General features: G+C 40.8%; 1 protein-coding gene and 1 pseudogene across 1 annotated transcript in view; both read right to left on the reverse strand.

The window, feature by feature from the left end:
* The window catches only part of RSBN1L (round spermatid basic protein 1-like), a 107,356-nt gene that overhangs the window by 50,027 nt on the left and 37,622 nt on the right, over positions 1-19,707 (reverse strand). The gene's annotated exons all lie outside the window — the stretch shown is intronic.
* LOC105501727 overlaps positions 3,736-19,707 on the reverse strand; it is a 53,444-nt pseudogene continuing 37,472 nt past the window's right edge.

Below are 19,707 nucleotides of genomic sequence, written 5' to 3' on the forward strand. Positions count from 1 at the left end.
GAGGCTGAGGCAGGAGAATGGCATAAACCCAAGAGGAGGAGCTTGCAGTGAGCTGAGATCCGGCCACTGCACTCCAGCCTGGGTGACAGAGCCAGACTCCATCTCAAAAAAATAAAATAAAATAAAATAAATAAAAATAAAATAAAAAGTCACCTCTAGGCCGGGCGCAGTGGCTCATGCCTGTAATCCCAGCACTTTGGAGGCCAAGGCAGGTGGATCACCTGAAGTCAGGAGTTCGACACCAGCCTGGCCAACATAGTGAAACCCCGTCTCTACTAAAAATATAAAACATTAGCTGGGCATGGTGGCGGGTGCCTTTAATCCCAGCTACTTGGGAGGCTGAGGCAGGAGAATCTCTGGAACCCAGGTGGCAGAGGTTGCAGTGAGCCAAGATGGTGCCACAGCACTCCAGCCTGGGCAACACAGTGAGACTCCATCTCAAAAAAACTGAAAAAGAAAAAGCCACTTCTAGATCTTTACATACAGAAGTGATTATGATGGAAAACAGTACCCCAGTATCACTGTTTACTATAATGCATTACTCCTAACAAGACTAGAATTCTTATTCAGTTTTTATTCATTTCTTTCTGTGACCAAGAATTTGTATGGTTTTATCCTTCACAGTCTAATCTCAGACTCGGAAAACATTCGTAATTGACCTTATCATCATAATTCTCAGAATAAAAGTAAGAACTATGCCACCATAAAAGCAAGAAACTATCTGTTTGAAAAGTCAAACTAAATATAAGGGTTACACATTTTATTTAAAAATAAAAAGAGGAATTATGACAATGTCTTACGTGCAAAAGAATACACAAAAGATCACTGGAACAAAATAGTGAGTCCAGAAATACATCCACTTAAATACAAGCAATGTATCTTTGACAAAGGAGCAAAGGCTATATAATGGAGATATAATGAAGATAAAGTCTTTTCAACAAACGGTACTGGAACAGCTGGGAGAGGTGGTATATGCTAGAAAATAACACAGAAGAAAATCTAGATGACCAGGGATTTTGGCAATAACTTTTTAGATTCAGCACCAAAGGCACAATAGATTAAAAAAAGAATTGATAAGCTGGATTTCATTAAAATTAAAATTTTCTGTTCTGCAAAAGACACAGTCAAGAGACTAAAAAGAAGCCACAGACTGTACAAAAATACTTGGTAAAGATGAATCTGATAAAGGGTTATTATCCAAAAAAAGATAACTCTTAAAACTCAATAATAAGAAAACAAACAATTAAAAATGGACCAGGTCGGGCACAGTAGCTCAAGTAGCTCAAGCCTGTAACACCAGCACTTTGGAAGGCTGAGGCAGGCGGATTGCTAGAGCCCAGGAGTTTAAGACCAGCTTGGGCAACATGACGAAACCCCATCTCTACTAAAAGTACAAAAATTAACTGGGCACGGTGTTGCGTGCCTGTAGCCCCAGCTACTCAGGAGGCTGAGGTGGGAGGTTTAGGTGAGAGGGTGAGGTGGTAGGATCACTTGAGTCCAGGAGGCAGAGGTTGCAAGGAGCCGAGATCGTGCCACTGCACTCAAGCCTGGATGAACAAGTGAGACCCTGTCTCAAAAAAAAAAAAAAAGACCAAAGACCTTAACAGACACCTCACCAAAGAAGATACACAGATAGCATATGACAAGATGCGCCACACCTCATGTCATCAGGGAAACACAAATAAAAACAACGAGATACCACTACACACCTATTAGAATGACCAAAATCCAGAACATTGACAACACCAAATGCTGGCAAAACTACAGAGCAACAGGAACTCTCATCTGCTGCTGGTGGGAATGTGAAATGGTACAGCCACTCTAGAAGGCTGTTTAGCAGTTTATTACAAAACTAAATATATTCTTATCATATGTTCCAGCAATCACAGGCTTTGGTATTTATCTAAACGAGCTGAAAACTTATGTCTACACAAAAATCTGTACCACAATATTTACAGCAGGTTTACTCATAATTGGCAAAACTTGGGAGCAACCATAATGTCCTTTAGGTAGCACATTCAGACAATGGAATATTCTTCAGCATTAAAAAGAAGTGAGCTATCAAGCCATGCAAAGACATGGAGGAAATGTAAACACATACTAAGTAAAAGCGGTGTGAAAAGGCTACATAATGTATGCTTCTAACCATATGACATTCTGGAAAAGGCAAAACTATGGAGACTTTAAATAAAAAGATCAGTGGTTGCCAGGGTATAGAGGGGAGGAGGAATGAATATAGGCAGAACATAGAGGATTTTTAGGACATTTAAAATATTCCGTATGTTATTATGGTGGATACATGTCATTACACGTTTGTCCAAACCCATGAAAATTTATAACACCAAGAGTGACTCCTAATGTACACGATAGACTTTGGGTGGTAATGATGTGTTAATGTAGGTTCATCAGTTGTAACAAATGTACCACTCTGGTAGGGGATGTTAACAATGGGGAAGGCTGAGGCAGGCAGATCACGAGGTCAGGAGATCGAGACCATCCTGGCTAACATGGTGAAACCCTGTCTCTACTAAAAATACAAAAAATTAGGAGGCATGGTGGTGGGTGCCTGTAGTCCCAGCTACTTGGGAGGCTGAGGCAGGAGAAAGACGTGAATCCGGGCGGCGGAGCTTGCAGTGAGCCGAGATCGCGCCACTGCACTCCAGCCCGGACGACAGAGCAAGACTCCGTATCAAAAAATAAATAAATAAATAAAAAATAAGGGGGAAGGCTATGCATGTGTTGGGGGAGAGGGTATATGAGAAGTCTGTACCTTCTGCTCAATTTTGCTATGAACCTAAAGCTGCTCTAAAACATGAGGTTAACTTTTTAAGGCATAAATAAGTAAATACAAATGGGAGTGGGGGGAACAGATGCAAACAGACCTATGATATAGTTTAAACCCAAACAGCCAAAGAAATCTAAGAATGGAAGAAAGAAGAAGGAATAGATGACTAGATTACTATCAACCCTGAACAAAAAGGAAATTATGTATGTGGAAAAATGACCATGGACTAAACACATACATTTTAAACACATATAAAGTATGTGTTTAACCCACACATAAAGGTTAAGATATAAAAAGAAACTCATTAAAATAATTTTGCTTGTTTTTTTGAGACAGGGTCTTGCTCTGTCACACAGGCTGGAGTGCAGTGGCATGACCACAGCTCACTGCAGCCTTGACTTCCCAGGCTCAAGCGATCCTCCTACCTAAGCCCCTCAAGTAGCTGGGACAACAGGTGCACGCCATCACACCCAGCTAATTTTTTAATTTTTTGTAGAGACAGGGTCTCACTGTGTTGCCCAGGCTGGTCTCAAACTCCTGTGCTCAAGCTCTCCACCTACCTCAGCCTCCCAAAGTGCTGAGATTATAGCGGTGAGCCACTGTGCCCAGCCTAAAATAATTTTAAACAAAATATAAATGGGATCTTCAGAAATATGGTGAACTTACGATTTAGCAGTATAAGCCACATATGCTTCAGTGTAATATGTATCTCATTCACCCAATATACTTCTATTAAGCATGTATGGATTTAGGAAATAAAGATGAATAATAATACTGCACTAAGAATCTTACAGTCAACAAATGCCAGTTGATTCTTATTGTAACTACCACTTTGGAACACCAGTTCTTAGCAACAAAATAATCTCATCTGGTTTCAATAAAATTCACTAGTCTCTATTATTATTAAAGTCGTGAGGGCTCCCAAGGTGAGTCAGTAGTGGACATTGCCTTCACTTCTGTTCTGACCTTGCAGCTATGGGGTCCCCAGAAGCCTTGAAGAAATCCCTGTTTACCACCTCCTTCCAACTGCAGCCATACAGACCTTAAAATCAGGGCAGAAAATCAGATTAAAGAAAGCTAATAACTCTTACATGGAATAAATAAAAAGAATTCCACCACAAAAACACCACAATGGAAGCTGCAAAACAGCTAAAGACAGAGAGAAGACTATAAAAGATGTGAAAGGAAAAAGCAGACTACATTTAAAACAGCAAAAGCCTACTGACTTATCAACAGCCACAAGCCAGCAGAATATTTTCAATATGCTAAAAAAAAATAAGTAAGTGGCACCATCAAAATGGCAGAGCAGAAGCCATCTGGCTTCACTCTTCCCCACAGAAAACCAAAAGCAAATATCGCTAGCAGTATCCCAGAACTCAAACCTGAGGTGCAGATGATCCCCAGGGCCACAGGGAAATTTAAAACTCCAAACAGATGGTAAGAGAAACCAACTTCTCTGATTCCCCTCCCCAGATCTGCGAGGCACCCCATGGAAAAATCCCCCAAGACTCAAAGTTTTACATTAGAAAACGTAAGAATGAGGCAGACAGCCAACTTCTTTACCATCTTGGGTTCTCCTGCAGGAAAACCATTCCTGCCTTAATCCACAAGAAGCATTCCAAGTGCCTGTAGGGAGAAAAAGCCCTGATGGCAGCTGGAGACAGTCCAGGAAACTCTGCAGTTTATCTCAGCCAAAAAATTAGGCCAAATCAGGGTGGCTGTTGAGCAGCACCACACCACAGGAGGCAAGCTCCACGGGTCTTCTGGGCCTGAACCTGCAGCCAGCCCTCCCACACAGTAGGAGTATCCTCTGTAGGATCAACCCCCGCCCCCCGCCCGCTGCGCCCCCTACCGCCCGCAGCGCCTCTACCCCGTCTTTGGGGATAGGCAGTCCTCTGAACATTTGTCCCAAATAAGGCGAACTTGGGCTTACTGCGACATCTAGCGCTGAAAAGGAGGCAGCAATATGGAATTAAGGGGATTCGACAGGCAACCGCACAAAACCACTAAGCAAATAAACTCTGTAAGGACCAAAACAAGACAGACGCCAGACACTGAAGACCAGAATACATAACTAATCCTTCAATGCAAAGCCACAGACATAAGACCACAAGACACAACAGCAAACAGGCAGCCATCACCTCCCCAAAGCAAGGAGCCAGTGACCAACCCTAACAAAACAGCGACATGTGAGCTCTCAGATCAAAACTTCAAAATAGCAGTTTTAAGGAAACTCAGACAACTCCAAGATAACATAGATAAGCAATTTAGGAATTTATCAGAGAAATTTTAAAAAGATACTGAAATAATGGAAAAAAAAAAAAGAAATCCTGGAACTGGGAAATGCATTTGCTGCAATGAAAAATGCACTACAGGCTCTCAACAGTAGAAAGGATAAAGCAGAAGAAAAAATCAGTTGAACTTAAGGACTAATTATTTGAAAATACACAGAAGAGGAAAAAGAACAAAAAGGAGCAAAGCATGGCTACAAGATATAGCAAATAACCTCAAAATAAACATAAGCGTAGTTTCAAGAAGTGGAGAAAGAAGGGGCAGTAAGCTTGTTTTAAAAAATAATCCTTTTCAATTGTGTTTGCAGCCACTGCCACACCACTGTCTCTCTCTAAGGCCGGCACCATCTCTAGCTCACTGAGCTCCAGCCTAAGGAGAAGGTGGGTAAGTAAGGAGGCCTCTATACCACAGTTCCTACAAAGCTGACTGCCCGCAAATCGACCAGTGTGGTAAAGCAGCCAGGAGGTCGCTCACAAGAGTGTGCCCTCTACTGGAAGGGTAAAGACACATCATCATCACAGGCCTGGTATTACATGAAATTACACGTTACCAGAAGTCCACTGAATAAATGATTCACAAACTTCCCTTCCAGCTTCTAGTGCAACAAATTGCTCAGGGCTTTAAAACAGATCTATGCTTCCAGAGCGCAGTTATTAGTGCTTTGCAGGAGGCAAGTGAGGCTTAACTGGTTGGCCCTTTTTGAAGACACCAACCTGTGTGCTATCCATGCAAAACATGTAACAATTATGCCAAAAGGGACGGGCGTGGTGGCTCACGCCTGTAATCCCAGCACTTTGGGATGCCAAGGCGGGCAGATCATCTGAGGTCAGGCGTTCGAGACCAGCCTGGTGAACATGGTGAAACCCCGTTTCTCTAAAAATACAAAAAATTAGCCAGGCGTAGTGGCAAATGCCTGTAATCCCAGCTACTCAAGAGGCTGAGGCAGGAGAATCACTTGAACCTGGAAGGTGGAGGTTACAGTGAGCTGCGATCACGCCACTGCACTCCAGCGTGGGCAACAAGAGCAAAACTCCATCTCAAAAGAAAGAAAAAAAAAAAACACAATTATGCCAAAAGACATCCAGCTAGCACACCACTAATACGTGGATGTATTATCCTTTTTCACACTGCTATAAAGAACTACCTGAGATAGAAAAAAAGTTTAATTAACTCACAGTTCTGCATGGCTTGAAAGGCCTCAGGAAACCCATTATCGTGGCAGGAGGAGGAGAAGCAAGTACTTTCTTCACAAGGTGATAGGAGAGAGAGTGTGAGGGGGGAACTGCCAGACACTTTTAAACCATCAGATCTCGTGAGAACTCACTCACTATCACAAGAACAGCATGGGGGAAAACTGCTGCCATGATCCAATCACCTTCCACTAGGTCCCTCCCTCAACAGGTGTGGATTACAATTCAACATGAGATTTGTGTGGGGATACAGAGCCAAACCATATTGGTGGGGAATATGCTCAAGAATCCAGTATGATGGCAAACATTTCATTCTCCCAAAAGAAAAAAATTATCTTCTTCCCATTACTGGTAGTTCTGAACGTTAGATTTTTTTCCCCACAATGGGGTCAAAAGGTGCCTAAGTATGTGACTGTGAATGGAAAAACAGGTGACAGAAATCAGGTAATGGCAGTTTTTCCATTTTCATTTGTGTGTGAATTTTTAATATAAATGCAGGGATGTAAAGCATTAATGCAAGTCAAAATGTTTCAGTGAACGAGTTTCAGCAGTTCAACTTTATAAAGAAACCTGTTAAATTTTTTCTGAAAAAAAATAAATAAAACATAATCCCAGAAAACCTTCCAAACCTGGAGAAAGATATGTGTCCAGACACATGAAGGTCAGAGATCACCAAACATATTCCACCAAAATAAGACTACCCCAAGGCATGTCAAATTATCAGAGAAAAAGGACAAAGATAGGATTTTACAAAGCAGTAAGTGAAAAGAAGCAAGTATCATATAAAGAGCTCCGATTAGCCCAACAATAAACTTCTCAACAACTATACATGGAGGAAGTAGGACAACATATTCAGAAGCTCTTCAATCTGAAACAAAGGGGTGCTAACATACAAAAAAAAAAAATTGAAGGTACAAAACTCATGGGTAAAAGTACACAAATTCAGAATACCCTAACACTGTAACTGTGGTGTATAATCCACTCATATTTTTGGCATCAAGTATAATCGGTAAATGGGCAGGGCGCATGCAGTAGCTTTCGCCTGTATCCTCACACTTGGGAAGGTCGAAGTGGGCAGACTGCTTGAGGTCAGGAGTTCCAGACCATCCTGGCCAACATGGTGAAACCCCATTTTTACTAAAAATACAAAAACTAGCCAGGCACAGTGATGCATGCCTGTAATCCCAGCTACTTGGGAGGCTGAGGCAGGAGAATCGCTTGAACCCAGGAGACCGAGGTTGCAGTGAGCAGAGATCGCACCACTGCACTCCAGCCCGGGCCAACAGAGTGGGTGAGACTCCATCTCAAAAAAAAAAAAAAAAAAAAAAAGATAAATCTATCAGAAATAACCACGGTAACCTGTTAAGAGATGGGAAATATGAAAAGATCGACATTAAGAGAAGAAAAGTCAAAATGTGATGGAAATTGACTTAAAGAAGTTTTGTTTGTTTGTTTAAGTTTTTCCTTGGTTTCTTTCTGATCAAAGTTAGTTGACATCTGTTTAAAATAACTTGTGGTCGGGCACAGTGGCTCACACCTGTAATCCTAGCACTCTGGGAGGCCTAGGCAGGCGGACCACCTGAGGTCAGGAGTTCCAGACCAGCCTACCCAACATGGAGAAACCACGTCTCTACCAAAAATACAAAATTAGCCGGGCATGGTGGCAAATGCCTGTAATCCCAGATACTCAGGAGGCTGAGGCAGGAGAATCACTTGAACCCAGGAGGCAGAGGTTATGGTGAGCCGAGATCACACCATTGCACTCCGGTCTGGGTAACAAGAGTGAAACTCCATTTCAAAAAAACAAAAACAAAAAAACCTTGTTATTTCTAGAAGATATTTTTGCAAGCCCCACAGTAACCACAAAGCAAAAACCTATCATAGATACCCTAAAAAAAAGGCAATGAATTAAAACATACTACTAGAGAAAAGTCATTTAAACACAAAAGGAAAACAGGAAGAAGAGAGGAAAACAACCAGAAAACAAGTCCTTATCTATTGATAAAAATATTGAATAAAAATAGACTAAACTATCCAATTAAAAGACATAAATTGTTGGGAGGCCAAGACGAGTGGAACGCTTGAGCCCAGGAGTTTGAAACTAGCCCGGCAACGTAGCAAGACTCCCATCTTTACAAAAAATACAAAAATCAGCCAGGCCACATGGTACATGCCTGTAGTCCCAGCCACTCGGTAGGCTGAGGTGGGAGGACCACCCGAGCTCCAGAGGCATAGGTTACAGTGAGCCGAGATGGCACCACTGCACTCCAGCCTGAGTGACATGGTGAAACCCCATCTCAAAAAAGAAAAGAAAAGAAAAAATTAGCCAGGCATGGTGGCGTGCACCTGTAGTCTCAGTTACCTGAGAAGCTGAGGTAGGGGGACCACTTGAGCCTGGAAAGTTGGAGCTGCAGTGAGCCATGACCACATCACTGCACTCCAGCCTGGGTGTCAGAGACCCTATCTCAAAAAAAATGGGGCGGGGGGGGGCGGGCAGCAAATGATCTAGATAGGCATTTTTCAAAAAACATACAAATGGCCAACAGGTACATGAAAAAAGAATCAACATCACTAATCATCAGGAAAATGCAAATTAAAACCATGAGATATAGTCTCACCCAAGTTAGAATGGCTTTTACCAAAAACACACACACACAAAACATGCTGGCAAGGATGCAGAAAAAGGAGAACACTTGTACACTATTGGTGGAAATGCAAACTAGTTCAACCAATGTGGAAATCAGTATGAAGGTTCCTCAAAAAACTAAAAACTACCATATGATCCAGCAATCCTACTGCTGAGAACCTACCCAAAAGAAAGGAAATCAGTGTTATCAAAGAAATACCTGTGCTTCCATGTTTACTGTACTGTTTACAATAGCCAAGATAGAGAATCAACCTAAGGTTTCATCAACGAATGAATGGATAAAAAAATGTGGTACATATACACAATGGAATATTATTCAGCCTAAAAAAGAGAAGGAAATCTCATCACTGGCAGCAATGTGGATGGAACTGGAGGTCACTATGTTAAATGAAATAAAGCAGGCACAGAAATTCTGCACATTCTCACTCATATGTAAGAACTTAAAAAGTGGATCTAATGAAGGTAGAGAGTCGGTAAGTGGTTACCAGAGGCTAGGAACAGCAGGAGGAAGGGAAGGATGAAGAGAGGATGATTAATAGGTACAAAATACAGTTACAAGAGCCAGGCTCACACACATGTAATCCCAGCTACTCAGGAGGCTGATGTATGAGAATCACTTGAGGCCAGGAGTTTGAGAACAACCTGGGCAAAATAATCACATCTGCATCTCTTAAAAAAAAAAAAAGTTGGGTTTTTTTCTTTTTTAACTAGGTGGGCATGATGGCACATGCCTACACACCAAACTACCCAGGTGGATCCCCTGAGTCCACGAGTTCAAGAATGAAGCGAGCTATGAACCCTGCACTGCAACTCCAGCTTGGCTGACAGAGTAAGACCCAATCTCTAAAAAAATAAAAATAAACCCAATGGGAGGATCACTTGACCCTAGGAATTCAAGGCTGCAGTGAGCTATAGCCAATGCCATTACATTCCAGACTGGGTGACAGAGTAAGACCCTGTCTCTAAAGTAAATATCAAAAAATAAGCCTGAGAAACAAAGCAAGATACTGTCTCTACAAAAACCTTTAAAAAAAAAAATTACCCAGGCATGGTGGTACACACCTGTAGTTCTAGCTACTCAGGGGGCCGCAGTGAACTATGATAGTGTCAAGGCACTTCTGCCTGGGTGACAGAGCAAGACCCTATCTCTAAAAGAAAAACTAGAATAAACATGTCAATAATCCATTTACCTGGAATCTTCAGAATTATCTACCAGATAACAGAAGACTGCCATTTTTTAACTATTCTCATGACTTTTTAAAATGTACTACATACTTCCTAGCTTCCTAAAATGTAAGAAATATATCTTAATTATGACAAAAATTTTAACTCTTATCATTCTTATACTGATGACCTCAAAAATAGAAAAAAAATTTAAAATTATTCAAAATGAAAAATTTTTTGTTGAGTCTCATTTCATTTTATTCTATCTCTTAATTCTCAGATGTCATTTGTCAGTACAGGAAACAGAGGTAACAGTTCTAACTTTTGGCAATCACCTAAAGGACAATTCTTATTTTTTCTGTGCTAAGAAACTAAACAAGGTCCATTAGTACTATACTGTATAGTAATTGGGTTATCTATATGTATTACAGGAAATTTCACACTGTATTCTGGTTACAAACATCTGTCTTACCATCCTCCTCCCCACCCACGTAAACTCCATGAGTAGAGAAGGCTTTCCTTCAATAAATGCTTGTTTTATGCATGAAACAGGTTCTGTGATAAAGTGAGAAATTACTGCATTATTTTCTACAGTAAATCAATGACTTTCTCTTTCATAAGGTGCTCTTGGTTCATCTTCATTAATCCTTCCTTATTTTCCTTTGCCATGCTACACCACAGAAGGAAATTCTTAGTCCTTAAAGTCTTCCGAGAATAGTTTCTCAAAGTTAGTCCCCTTATCTAACTGGCCTAGTCATTTTTTACAGTAAGTTCTATGACTGAATGAAACTACGCTTCCCTAACATTAAGGATCCAAAATTTTTCTGAGTGTAAGTATAGGACAAACAATTTTCCCCAAAAGATAATGGGTTAATTTCCTTCTTAAGCAGAGCTTTTTTTTTTTAAACGGACAAATACAAATTGTATATATTTATGGTGTACATGGTGTTTTGATGTATGAATACGTTGTAAAATGGTTAAATCAAGCTATTTAACAAATATATGCATTACTTCACATACTTATCTTTTTTACTTTTTTTTTATTGTAAGTTCTAGGGTACATGGGCACAATGTGCAGGTTTGTTACATATGTATACATGTGCCATGTTGGTGTGCTGAACTCATTAACTCATCATTTGCATTAGGTATATCTCCTAATGCTATCCCTCCCCCGTCCCCCAACCCCACAACAGGCACCAGTGTGTGATGTTCCCCTTCCTGTTAAGTGTTCTCATTGTTCAGTTCCCACCTATGAGTGAGAACATGCAGTGCTTGGTTTTTTGTCCTTGCGATACTTTGCTGAGAATGATGGTTTCCAGTTTCATCCATGTCCCTACAAAGGACGTGAACTCATCCATTTTTATGGCTGCATAGTATTCCATGGTGTATATGTGCCACATTTTCTAAATCCGGACTATCACTGTTGGACATTTGGGTTGGTTCCAAGTCTTTGTTATTGTGAATAGTGCTGCAATAAACATACGTGTGCATGTGTCTTTACAACAGCATGATTTATAATCCTTTGGGTATATACCCAGTAATGAGATGGCTGGGTCAAATGGTATTTCTAGTTCTAGATCCCTGCGGAATCGCCACACTGTCTTTCACAATGGTTGAACTAGTTTACAGCCCCACCAACAGTGTAAAAGTGTTCCTATTTCTCCACATCCTCTCTGGCATCTGTTGTTTCCTGACTTTTTAATGATCGCCATTCTAACTCGTGTGAGATGGTATCTCATTGTGGTTTTGATTTGCATTTCCCTGATGGCCAGTGATGATGGGCATTTTTTTCACGTGTCTGTTGGCTGCATAAATGCCTTCTTTTGAGAAATGTCTGTTCATATCCTTTGCCCACTTGTTGATGGGGTTGTTTTTTTCTTGTAAATTTGAGTTCTTTGTAGATTCTGGATATTAGCCCTTTGTTAAATTAGGTATTGATGGGACGTAACTCAAAATAATAAGAGCTATTTATGACAGACCCACAGCCAATACCATACTGAATGGGCAAAAACTGGAAGCATTCCCTTTGAAAACTGGCACAAGACAGGGATGCCCTCTCTCACCACTCCTATAGTGTTGGAAGTTCTGGCCAGGGTAAGCAGGAGAAAGAAATAAAGGGTATTCAATTAGGAAAAGAGGAAGTCAAATTGTCCCTGTTTGCATATGACAAGATTGTATAACTAGAAAACCCCATTGTCTCAGCCCAAAATCTCCTCAAGCTGATAAGCAACTTCAGCAAAGTCTCAGGATACAAAATCAGCATGCAAAAATCATAAACATTCTTATACACCAATAACAGACAAACAGAGAGCCAAATCATGAGTGAACTCCCATTCACAATTGCTTCAAACAATAAAATACCTAGGAATCCAACTTATAAGGGATGTGAAGGACCTCTTCAAGGAGAACTACAAACCACTGCTCAACAAAATAAAAGAGGATACAAACAAATGGAAGAATATTCCATGCTCATGGAGGGGAAGAATCAATATCGTGAAAATGGCCATACTGCCCAAGGTAATTTATAGATTCAATGCCATCCCCATCAAGCTACCAATGACTTTCTTCACAGAATTGGAAAAAATTACTTTAAAGTTCATGTGGAACCAAAAAACAGCCTGCATTGCCAAGTAAATCCTAAGCCAAATGAACAAAGCTGGAGGCATCACGCTACCTGACTTCAAACCATACTACAAAGCATAACCAAAACAGCATGGTACTGGTGCCAAAACAGAGATGTAGACCAAAGGAATAGAACAGAGGCCTCAGAAATAATACCACACATCTACAACTATCTGATCTTTGACAAACCTGACAAAAACAAGCAATGGGGAAAGCATTCCCTATTTAACAAATGGTGCTGGGAAAACTGGCCAGCCAAAGCTGAAGCTGGATCCCTTCCTTATGCCTTATACAAAAATTAATTCAAGCCAGGTGCGGTGGCTCACGCCTGTAATCCCAGCACTTTGGGAGGCCAAGACAGGCGGATCACGAGGCCAGGAGATCAAGACCATCCTGGTCAACACGGTGAAACCCCCATCTCTACTAAAAATACAAAAAATTAGTCAGGTGTGGTGGTGGGCGCCTGTAGTCCCAGCTACTCAGGAGGCTGAGGCAGGAGAATGGCGTGAACCTAGGAGGTAAAGCTTGCAGTGAGTGGAGATGGCGCCACTGCACTCCAGCCTGGGCGAGAGAGCGAGATTCCGTCTCAAAAAAGAAAATAATAATTCAAGATGGATTAAAGACTTAAATGTTAGACCTAAAACCATAAAAATCCTAGAAGAAAACCTAGGCAATACCATTCAGGACATAGGCATGGGCAAGGACTTCATGTCGAAAACACCAAAAGCAATGGCAACAAAAGCCAAAATTGACAAAAGGGATCTAATTAAACTAAAGAGCTTCTGCACAGCAAAAGAAACTACCATCAGAGTGAACAGGCAACCTACAGAATGGGAGAAAATTTTTGCATACTTATCTTTTCGTATGTGGTGAGAACACTTAAAATCTACTTAGCAATTTTCACATCTATAACATATTAACTGTAGTCACCATGATATCCAATAGATCTCTTGAACTTATTTCTCCTAACTGAAATTGTGTATCCTTTGAACGTCTCCCCAATCCCCCAGCATCTGGTAACCACTATTTTACACTTTTTCTATGAGTTTGACTCATTTATACCTCACATATAAATGAGATCATAAGGCATTTGTCTTTCTGTGTCTGGTTTATTTCATTTTGTACAATATCCTCCAGATTCATCCATGTTGTTGCAAATGAAATGACAGGATTTCCTTGTTTTTGTTTTTTTGTTTTTGTTTTTTAAGGTTACACAATAATTTACTGAGAGCCTCCTCTCCCTGCCCTTGCAGTCTATAGGCCACTTCTTCCACTCACAGATTTTGTGTATTAGTCCCTGGAACATAGCTGGGGTTAGGGGCACCGCGTACTGCCACGAGACCCATAAGGTGGCTCTGTCTTCCTCAGACTGCAAGAACACAGCTGGTAGATCCAGCTCCTCATATAGTGCCTTCACCTGGTCTACCCTCTGGGCCTCCTTCTCCCGTAATTCTCCTTCAAGATCTGGTAAGTGTTCTGCTGTTGCAGACACTGAACCACCAGCCAGCTGCACTTGTTGTCCTGGATGTCAGTGTCAACTCTGTCAGTCACACTGGAGTCCCCAAAGAGGTCAAGGTAATCATCTTGAATCTGAAAGAACTCTCCCATCTCCAGCAGGATCTTCCTGGCATTAGTGTGTTCCTTCTTGCCATCAATGCCCACCATATACATGACTGCAGCTACAGGAATCAATTGTACTTGACAGTAGATTTGTACCTCTTTTCAGTGAATCTGCCACCCCTGGTGGGGCGGGGGAGCTGTGATAAGGTCCAGAGTCTGCCCAATCTCAGTCTGACAGAAACTCTGCAGGAAGAGCTTGATCAGGTTCAGGTAATAGGGCTGCTCCAGGCAACAGAGCATGTATCTCTATTGAACTTATTTCTCCTAACTGAAATTGTGGTAGACACAGCAGGCGGTAGATACATGCTTCCAGAAGCACAGCATCATTGATAGCATCCAAATCTATGCCTGGCTTCTGATACCAGCCGATCTGCCCCTGGCAAGTGAGTGAGGATGAATCCATGATGTCATCTGACACCAGGAAGAAAGCTTGCAGTAGTTCCACACACCAGCTCACAGTCAGGACCCACTTGAGACTATCAGCATCCTGTTTCCCTGGTTTCACCAGCTCCTGGAATGCTACCAGCACCATTAAACCCTGGTGATACTTGCCTCCAATGGCACCATACTCCAGGACCTCCTTGAGTCGGGCAATAGCACTCCTATCTCTGGGTGCCCCATCTCATTCTTAGTCAGTACCCTGACAATCCGCGAGAAGTGTTGAATGAAATCCTACTTTTCTTGGGCATAAACATCTGATTTCTGGTCTCCATTCAGTCTGAGGGAGGAGCAAAGTGCTCTGTTCCTGGATGTGGGTTCCTGCTTGGTGGATTTCCTTCTTTCTTAAGGCTGAATAATATATCCACAGTGTATATATATCAACATTTTATTTATCCATGCATCTCTTGAAGGAAACTTAGCTTGACTCTGTATCTTGGCTATTGTGAATAATGTTGTAATGAACGTGGGAGCATAGTAATTTCCTTTCTTTTAAGTATATACTCAGCAGTAGGATTGCTGGATCACACGGTAGTTCTATTTTTAATTTTCTGAGGAATCGCTATATTGTTTTCCATAGGAGCTGTACTAATTTCCATTCCTAATAGTGTACAAGGGTTCCCTTTCTCCACATCTTCACTATCTGTAGAGCTTTGTTTAAACAAAAAAATAGCTTTTACAATACCCAAAAAACTTTAAAAATTAAATTTTAAAAATTGAAAAATAAAGGAACAAAGGACATAAAACAAGTTTCAAAGAATGCTAACGTTAAAAAAAAATGGAAAAAATTTCAACCTTACCAGCAGTACTCAAAGAGATACAAATTAGAGCAGTATGAAACCATTTTTCACCTATCAAATTGACTATTTAAAAAAAAAAAAAAAAAGAATAACGAATGCTGGCAAAGGTAAAGTGAAACAGGCACTTCTACACAATGAGTGTAACGACAGTCTTATTGGAGGGCAATTTAACAATATGTAGAACAAACTTTAAAACAGATCAGTCCTTTGATTCCATAATTCCGCTGCTAGAATTTAATAAAAAGGAGGAAAACCTGCACAAATACAGTTGCCCATCATCCATGGGGGATTAGTTCCAGGACACCCCCATAAATACCTAAATCCACGCACCAAAATTTGTGGATGCTCAAGTCGCTTATATAAAATTACATAGTATTTGCATATACAACCTATGCACATTCTCCCACACACTTTAAATCATCTCTTGATTACTTATAAAACCTAATATAATGTAAATACTATGTAAATAATTGTTAGACTGCATTGTTTAATTTATATCATTTTTATTGTTGTACTGTTATTTTTCATTGCTTTTTTCCAAATACTTTTGATCTATGGTTGGTTGAATATACAGATGCAGAACCCACAGATGAAGAGGGCCAACTGTACCAGCTAGCTATACAGGGTCTTCATTCCCCATTATTTACAATAGTAACTGAAAATAACTTTTTAAAAAAATTTTTGTTTTTGAGACAAAAAAGATCAGTCTCCCAAACGAAAGTTTTCATAAGGGATGAGTACAAAGAATGGAATCCACCACCGTGGTCCCCTCCTCACACACACACTACACATACAATTATGAAATTTCAGTATACTGGGATAAATAAAAGATCCTAAAACCCTCTAGAAGAAAGGAAAAAATACACAGATCACATAAAAGATCAGGTAACTATGGAAATGAACTCTTCAACAGTTAACAGTACACAGATGCTAGAAAGCAATACAGCAATACCTTCAAAATTGCAAGTGAAAATAATTGTTAATCTACAATTTTATAATCTGCCAAACTATCAATCAAGTATGCAGGAAGGCACATTCAGACAAGCAAAAATTTAAAAAAAATTACCACACATGCATGCATGCTGTCACAGGAAGTTATTTGAGGGTGTGCTCAAGTAAATTAAGGAGTAGTAAATAAAGGAAGACGATCTGAGATTGGGGGATCCAGCATAAAAGAACAGATGAGAATGTATTAAAATAAACACCGTGCAGATGGCTCAGCAGATAACTAGTTCAGGCTGAAGTACAAGAATGGAGCACTTAAAAACAAGACCTCCAGAAACAAAGGGGGACCTGGCAAATTATCTCTTATCACAGAACACACAGAATAGAGTAGAAAATGAAGCAACAGATACATAAGTAAATGAAAAAGAGAGGCAATTTTTAACTACACAAAAATGAAGGAAGTCATATAAAAAGGATCTCTCCCTGATCTGCATTAAACAGCATTTGCAGAGTCATTATAAGCACTGATTATTGTTTTAACTAAGGTATGTGGAATTATTAAAAAGGAAAGAAGCTAGGTTATTAAAGTGGTCATTCTGGCCAGGCTCAGTAGCTTACACCTGTAATCCAAACACTCGGTGAGGCTGAGGCAGGAGGTTTACTTGATGCCAGAAGGGCAAGACCAGCCTGGGGAAAAAAGTGAGGCCTTGTCTCTACAGAAAAAAAAATCTGTTTTTTAATTAGCTTAGCATGGTGGCACAGGCCTGTAATCGCTGCTACTAACTGAGCCACTGCACTCTAACCTGGGTGACAAAGCAAGTCTGTCTTGAAAAATAATACTAAAAATAAAAATAAATAATAAAAGTGGTAATTCTTATCTAACATAACAAGAATGCACTATATGTCTAATTAAAGAAAAGTAGTATGAGCATTTTATTCAGAAATTTGTAATTAAAAGCAGACGGGAGACTGAGTGTGATGGCTCACGCCTGTACTTCCAGCACTTCGGGAGGCCGAGGCACAACAGATCACCTGAGGTCCGGAGTTCGAGAGCAGCCTCACCAATATGGAGAAACTCCGTCTCTACTAAAAATATAAAACTAGCTGGACGTGGTGGCACATGTCTGTAATCCCAGCTACTCGGGAGGCTGAGGCAGGAGAATCGCTTGAACCCAGGAGGCGGAGGTTGCAGTAAGCCGAGAGAGCGCCCTGCACTCCAGCCTGGGGAACAAGAGTGAAACTCCGTCTCAAAAAAAGAAAAAAAATGATGATGGCCAGGCACGGCGGCTCACGCCTGTAATCCCACCACTTTGGGTGGCCGAGGCGAGTGGATCAAGAAGTCAAGAGATTAAGACCATCCTGGCCAACATGGTGAAACCTCATCTGTATTACAAATACAAAAATTAGCCCAGGCACAGTGGCTCACACCTGTAATCCCAGCATTTTGGGAGGCCAAGGTGGGAGAATCACTTGAACCCAGGAATGCGGAGGGTGCAGTGAGAGGAGATCACACTACTGCACTCCAACCTGGGCAACAAGAGTGAGACTTTGTCTCAAAGAAAACAAACAAACAAATGAAAAAATTAGCTGGCCGTCGTGGCATGCGCCTAGAAGCTGAGGCAAGAGAACAGCTTGAACCCGAGAGGCGGAAGTTGCGGTGAGCCTAGATCACGCCACTGCACTCCAGCCTGGGCGACAGAGCGAGACTCTGTCTCAAAAAAAAAAAAAAAAAAGCAGATGGGAAACTAAACTAGCTGAGAACCATGAATAGAGAAATCTAGGGACACTTATTACTATAAATTTTTCAATATTTTTAAATTAAATTTTATTTTTAAAATTTACAGTTATTGTCTTCCTCCCCAAAACCCTAAACTCCAATCTAATCATGAGAACAACATCAGACAAATCCCAGTTGGGAGACGTTCCACAAAATACCTAACTGGTACACCTCAAACAATCAAGGTCATCAAAAGCGATGGAAGTCTGAGATACTGTCTCAGCCAAAAGGAGTCTAAGGAGACATGATGATTAAATGTAATACAGTATCCTGGATGGGATCCTTGAACAGAAAAAGGATACAAGACGAAATACGAAGGAAATTCTGAATAAAGAATGGACTTTAGTTAATAATAATGCATCATTATTGTTTCATTAACTATGCTAAATGTGCTAAATAAATGTAAGATGTTAATAATGGTGTATGGGAATTCTGTACTGCCTTTGCAACTTTTCTGTAAATCTAAAACTACTCTGAAATGAAATGCTTATTAAAAAACTTATAAAGGCAAAATTTAATTAGAAATACAGAGATACACATGTATATGTATGTGTGTATAAATTTAACAATACGTAACAGAAGCTCTCCAAGACACACTGTTAACTAAAAAAAAAAGCAGGTTTACAGAAAAAGGCATATAGATAGTATATTTAGGTTTTTAAAAATAAACTACATAATCTTGGCCAGGCACAGTGGCTCATGCCTGTAATCCCAGCACTTTGGGAGGCCAAGGCAGGTGGATCACCTGAGGTCGGGAGTTCGTGACCAAACTGACCAACATGGAGAAACCCTGTCTCTACTAAAAATACAAAATAAGCCAGGCATGCATGGTGGTGCATGCCTGGAGTCCCAGCTACTTGGGAGGCTGAGGCAGGAGAATTGCTTGAACCCAGGAGGCAGAGGTTGCAGTAAGCCAAGACCACGCCATTGCACTCCAGCCTGGGCAACAAGGGCGAAACTCCATTTCAAAAAATAACATAACATAACATAACATAACATAACATTAGTAAACTGTATAATCTCTTCTTGAGTGTGTGTTTACATATGTACATGTGTAAATGCACAGAAAAAGATGTGAAAGAATAAACACTTAAAAGGCCTTACCCCTGGCCGGGCACGATGGCTCACGCCTATAATCCCAGCACTTTGGGAGGCCGAGGCAGGTGGATCACCTGAGATCAGGAGTTCAAGACCAGCCTGGCCAACATGGTGAAACCCCATTTATACTAAAAATACAAAAAAAACTTAGCCATGCATGGTGGTGCATGCCTATAATTCCAGCTACTCGGGAGGCTGAAGCAGGAGACTCAATTGGACCCAGGTGGCAGAGGTTGCAGTGAGCCGTGATTATGTCACTACACTCCAACTTGGGCCACAAGTGTGAAACTCCATCTCAAAAAAAAAAAAAAAAGAAAAAAGGCCGGGCG

This window comes from Colobus angolensis, unplaced genomic scaffold, assembly GCF_000951035.1.
Source record: "Colobus angolensis palliatus isolate OR3802 unplaced genomic scaffold, Cang.pa_1.0 Scaffold74, whole genome shotgun sequence".
NCBI classification, from domain to species: domain Eukaryota; kingdom Metazoa; phylum Chordata; class Mammalia; order Primates; family Cercopithecidae; genus Colobus; species Colobus angolensis.